Source organism: Cyprinus carpio, chromosome B3 (assembly GCF_018340385.1).
Source record: "Cyprinus carpio isolate SPL01 chromosome B3, ASM1834038v1, whole genome shotgun sequence".
Taxonomy (NCBI): domain Eukaryota; kingdom Metazoa; phylum Chordata; class Actinopteri; order Cypriniformes; family Cyprinidae; genus Cyprinus; species Cyprinus carpio.
Window position 1 is genome coordinate 42,477,254 of NC_056599.1, and position 6,000 is coordinate 42,483,253.

Here is a 6,000-nt window from a genome sequence, read left to right on the forward strand (position 1 = left end):
TGAGGAAGGCTCAGCCTCAGCTTCTTCACCATCCTCAAATATCTCCTGCTTTTCCTGGGTGTGATGCAGATCTACTGCGGGGAGATGTCTTAGGTCCAGGGGAAAAAAATAAAACTAAATGATGGGCTTGACCCGTAGAGAGTAAATGAAAGGTGACTTTTATTTACAGTGTGCCGTAAAAAATATCCAGTGGTGAGAGTAAATATTATTTACACAAGCGCTAAGTCCAAACCCACACAAATTCCCCCCCAACTAAGTACCAAAACAAAAATAAACGAACAAAATAAACAACAAATAATATGCACCAACGAGTATCCACAGTATACAATACGTTTAGTTTCGCTCACGGCACCACAGTAGCACGCTCGCTGACTTGGTAAACAAGACACTCGTTCTAAACCTGGCCTCCCTTCTATAGGCCAGGCTCCACCCCCTACCTAGAGGGTACCATTAGCAGGTAAGTATTTAATCTACACTCCCATTTTAAACCATAAACTTCACATAAAACATCAATCATATGATAACACAAAAACCATTAACCCATTATTAAAGTATATACTATAACAAATAATTAACATTCAAATATTATTTCCCTTTTCATGCAGAAAAGACAAGACAGTTCCCCACACAGAAACAACAATGGTTTCACGGACTACAATCGCATTGCGCCGGCGCGGCGCAGGCAGTGACGTCGTCGAAAGCGGTGCTCGCTTGATTGTTTGGTTTGGCCGGCGCAACGCGGAAGTCCGACTACTCCCAACAACATACACAAGACAAGACGAACTTAAAAATAAAACTTTAAACTAACAGCAGAGCGTCTGTGTGATGATTGATTGGGGTATGTAAACTGTAAAGGGGATGAAGGAGAGTGTGAAATGTCCCTGTGCCATTCGATTTCGTGTGCACTCAATCTCCGATGGCTAAACAGCCGGGGGTAGGAATGACGTATGTGTGTATGTATATGTATTGAAATGTGTGTGTGCCAGTACTGCCGTTCCCAACAGTGAAGATCAAACTCTATCCTGGGTAAAAACCCAGCAGAGCACTAACCTCCAGTATCAGAACGTGTTAAAAGATATAACATATCCTCCCGAGGCTCTCTCTAGTTCAGTACCCAACGAGTGCGAAAGGGGAAGTCCCTCTCTAAACCAATCAGAAAGATCCACCTGTAATTCTCACGAGCTCATTCTTCTCCGTTGACACTCAGCAGCGGAGGCGGGTCCTGAACCGCGGGAAGGCAGATGGCTTCCTTTTTTCCTTTTTCCTCGGAAAGAAGAGACGAACGAGAGCGAAAGCTTTTTCATTGAAAAAACGCTCACAATGCACGCAGATTGCCTCCTCAAAGACATTGCGTGCGTGCTGTAAAACCAAAATAAATGACGCAAAGATGGGTGTATGTCATCGGTGTCAATTAACGCCAAATATGGATGCACCATACTGTCTAAATGCTTGCTAGTAGTCGCCATGATAGACAGAGAAAGATTGCTCTTACCAGTTCTTCAGATGCACGCTTCAAACAGAACAGGTCAGTGAAGACGAAGAAGTGAATGACGGGTTCTCCCGGTGCCTGTTTATAGTGACGCTGGTAGTGATGTCAGAAGCTGTCGCCGGCCTCAACTCAGTGTTTTTTCAATGCATGCTTCAGACTCGGGTCACAACGAGGTGTTCCCCATAGCGACCCCTAGAGGATGTAGTTCGAAGTTCCCTTGAAAGGGAACTAGGGGTATTTTACATCTAGAACGCGCACCCTCACGAATTGGTGCCCCTCAAGGGTGCGTGCTTTCGCCCGCTGTTAAGCTTTTTTTTTTATTAGAATGACTGTACTTCCTCAGATTCTACGGTCAAGCTTTTAAAATTTGCTAAAGACACTACAATCATTGGCCTTTATTCATGAGGAGATGAGTCAGCATACAGACAGCATGTGGATCAGACTCTCATGGTGTCGTCATAAATAACTTGCATTTACACATCGGCAAAACTGTAAAGATGATTGTTAATTTTACGAAGAATTCTACCTGCTCTGCTCCATTAAATTTCAATGGTTGTTACAGTACACCGCACTGATTATTATAAGTTTCTTGGCCACTACATCTGTAGTGATCTGAAGTGGGAGAACAATGTTATGTGTATGGTTAAGAAATCACAGTGGAGGATGTACTTCCTCCGTCAGTTAAAAAAAGTACAATCTGTCTAGTGTAACCATGAACAAATTCTATACCGCTATGATTTGAATTGGTCCTGTATTCTCATTAACTGTTTTTGGTACAAAGCTCTGACTACTCAGCGGAATAATTTAGGCTTCAGCGAGTAGTGAGAATGACAGAAAGTATATTACGGGTGTGGGATTGTCCTCATACTGACAGAAAATTAATTGTATGTTATACATACTTGGCCAATAAAGTTGATTATTAAGATGTACTGTGTTTATGCCAGTGTGGCTGTGATTCGTGAGCGTGTCTCTTTCTATATTGCATTTGTGCTCTAGTACCAGGCCTTCATTTCTGTGTGTGTGTGGAAATTTTTCAGATTTAATTTCCGGATTTTTTTTTGTGACCAAATGAAATAAAAAAAAAAAAAAAAAAAAAAAAGATAGATAGATATTTTTATTTATTTTTCTCCATTTCAATCAGTCTAAACCAGAGTTTTTGATTTGTTTCTCACACTCTATTATAATATGTGTATTCTTAAAACAAATACAACTGATTTCAATAACTTTTAACTTTCTTTATATGAGGAGCACGGGAGTGTTTAGAGTTAACTAAGATATTCTGTATTAAAGTGGCCATTCTGAGATTAAGAACATTCTGTGTCCAAGAAAAAACATGCTGTGCTGTGTCTGCTGTACTTCCTGTATTTTAGGGATTTAGACAGATGTAGATATTACTCAATGATCATGAGACAAACAACTGCATATTCGGGATAACTCTGCTAATACTCGCATTATTTACTGCACAATATTTCACTTCTGCTTTGCTATATATACACACTACCTAGTCAATCAAGTTTGAACTCTGAATGAACTGTAACATTCCATGTCCATCTCATGGCGCATTATTATTCTTTCGCTTGGGTTAAACTAATTATTTTATTTGGTTGGAACCCAACAGCTACGCTAATTATGTCTCTCCTTGTTTTCTCTGTTTGCCACGGGATTTACATCCCGTGGTAACTAGGATTTAACACGAAGCTCCAGTCTGGATCCAGAAAACACCCTGAAGAAGAGATGATGACAACCCCCTCAGAGGACCTCAGCTGATGCTAACCCTGAAACCAACATACAGAACTACAAATCATTGCCTACAAGTGTTGATTGCATCATTAATAATTTTGTTACTAATGGTCATCTCTGTTTGACTACGTCTTGTATTAATTTTTCCAAAAATGTCTGCCATATGCACATAAAACTGACAGTCACCACTGATAAGCCACTACTAAAGTATGTAGAAGCTTAATTTTCTGTAAAGTTGCTTTGCAACTGATTTGTATTTGTATTGTAAAAAGCACAAATACAAAACCAAACTTGAATTTAATTTAACTGAAATTCAAAGGTCTCCTGGGTACCTGTTGGATTCTCTGCTCAATAGCCACCGTCAGAACCAGATTTTGGATCTCTGCACATATTAGAATATTATTTATTCTATCACCCATTCATTTCAATGTGGGGGTCCATATCATTCTTTAGGACTTTTATGTGCTTTTTAAGTCCAAAACTTTTCTTGTCCACGTTTAAGAATAGCCTACACTAGGATTTTTTTTTTTGGCTTTTTTTTTTTAATTTTTACTAACTTTATTTACAGAATAACTTTACATGAAAGATATGTCTTCCTCCATGTAGACTGAATGTTTTTCTGCCTTGCTTGCTCAATTTTGGGCTCATGATCAAAAGTTGCATTCGCCTCAAACTGATTTTGTCAAAGTCAAAAACTTGCGGATGGTGAAGTTGGGTCAGTTAGCGCGACTTCGCGCTCGCTGTGACGCGGGAGAGAAGATGGCAGAGGATTCCCTTTGCTCTGGTCTTAAACCTTCCTCAAATGCTCTACGTTTCACAAATAACATATGGGTTTTTCTGGGGGTAAGGGTCTGTATACAGGTCCTTCTCAAAAAAAAATTAGCATATTGTGAAAAAAGTTAATTATTTTCCATAATGTAATGATAAAAATTAAACTTTCATATATTTTAGATTCAATTGCACACCAACTGAAATATTTCAGGTCTTTTTGTTTTAATACTGATGATTTTTGGCATACAGCTCATGACAACCCAAAATTCCTATCTCAAAAAATTAGCATATTTCATCCCGACCAATAAAAAGAAAAGATGTTTTTAATACAAAAAAAGTCAACCTTCAAAATAATTATGTTCAGTATGCACATCAATACTTTGGTCTGCAATCCTTTTGCAGAAATGACTGCTTCAATGCGGCCGTGGCATGGAGGCAATCAGCCTGTGGGCACTGCTGAGGTGTTATGGAGGCCCAGGATGCTTCGATAGCGGGCCTTAAGCTCATCCAGAGTGTTGGGTCTTGCGTCTCTCAACTTTCTCTTCACAATATCCCACAGATTCTCTATGGGGTTCAGGTCAGGAGAGTTGGCCAGGCCAATTGAGCACAGTAATCCCATGGTCAGTAAACCATTTACCAGTGGTTTTGGCACTGTGAGCAGGTGCCAGGTCCATGCTGAAAAACGAAATCTGTCATCTCCATAAAGCTTTTCAGCAGATGGAAGCATGAAGTGCTCCAAAAGCTCCTGATAGCTAGCTGCATTGACCCTTGCCCTTGATAAAACACAGTGGACCAAACAACCAGCAGCTGACATGGCACCCCAGACCATCACTGACATTTCAGGCATTTCTTCCTTCGCCCCAGTCTTCCTCCAGACTCTGGCACCTTGATTTCCGAATGACATGCAAAATTTGCTTTCATCCGAAAAAAAAAAAGTACTTTGGACCAGCTGAGCAACAGTCCCAATGCACTGCTTCTCTGTAGCCCAGGTTTTCAGGCGCTTCTACCGCTGTTTCTGGTTCAAAAGCACACGCCTGTGCACGGTGGCTCTGGATGTTTCATACTCCAGGACTCAGTCCCACTGCTTCCGCAGGTCCCCCAAGGTCTGGAATCGGTCCTTCTCCACAATCTTCCTCAGGGTCCGGTCACATCTTCTCGTTGTGCAGCGTTTTTTTGCCACACTTTTTCCTTCCCACAGAATTCCCACTGAGGTGCCTGATACAGCACTCTGGGAACAGCCTATTCGTTCAGAAATTTCTTTCTGTGTCTTACCCTCTCGCTTGAGGGTGTCAATGATGGCCTTCTGGGTTAACCTCTAACCCATGATTGCGGTTTTGGAATGGTAATGAACCAGGCTGGGAGTTTTTAAAAGCCTCAGGAATCTTTTGCAGGTGTTTAGAGTTTAATTAGTTGATTCAGATGATTAGGTTAATAGCTCGTTTTAGAGAACCTTTTCATGCTATGCTAATTTTTTGAGATAGGAATTTTGGGTTTTCATGAGCTGTATGCCAAAATCATCAGTATTAAAACAATAAAAGACCTGAAATATTTTCAGGTTGTGTGCAATGAATCTAAAATATATGAAAGTTTAAATTTTTATCATTACATTATGGAAAATAATGAACTTTTTCACAATATGCTAATTTTTTGAGAAGGACCTGTATGTTTTATGTAGTTTTGCCTCATTTTGTCATTTGGTTACCAGGTGTCCATTTGGAGTCTACAAAATGGCTTTTTTGAAAGGATGCCTGGACTTTTAAAAAATAAAAGCTTACAGAAACTACATTTTTGGGAGTATCATCTTCAACAATTTGAATCAAAATATGTTCAGACATTCAGCTTTATGTTTACGGTATTTTCAGGCCTTTGGCATCAAAGGTCTCATCAATTTTTCCCTTAGTGAATTTCATTCAAAAGATATCATGAGTCACTTTCATGCAAATACATTTTCCCTTGTTTTACTCTGGTGCTATACTAATTTGAGTTATTATGCTCCAGAG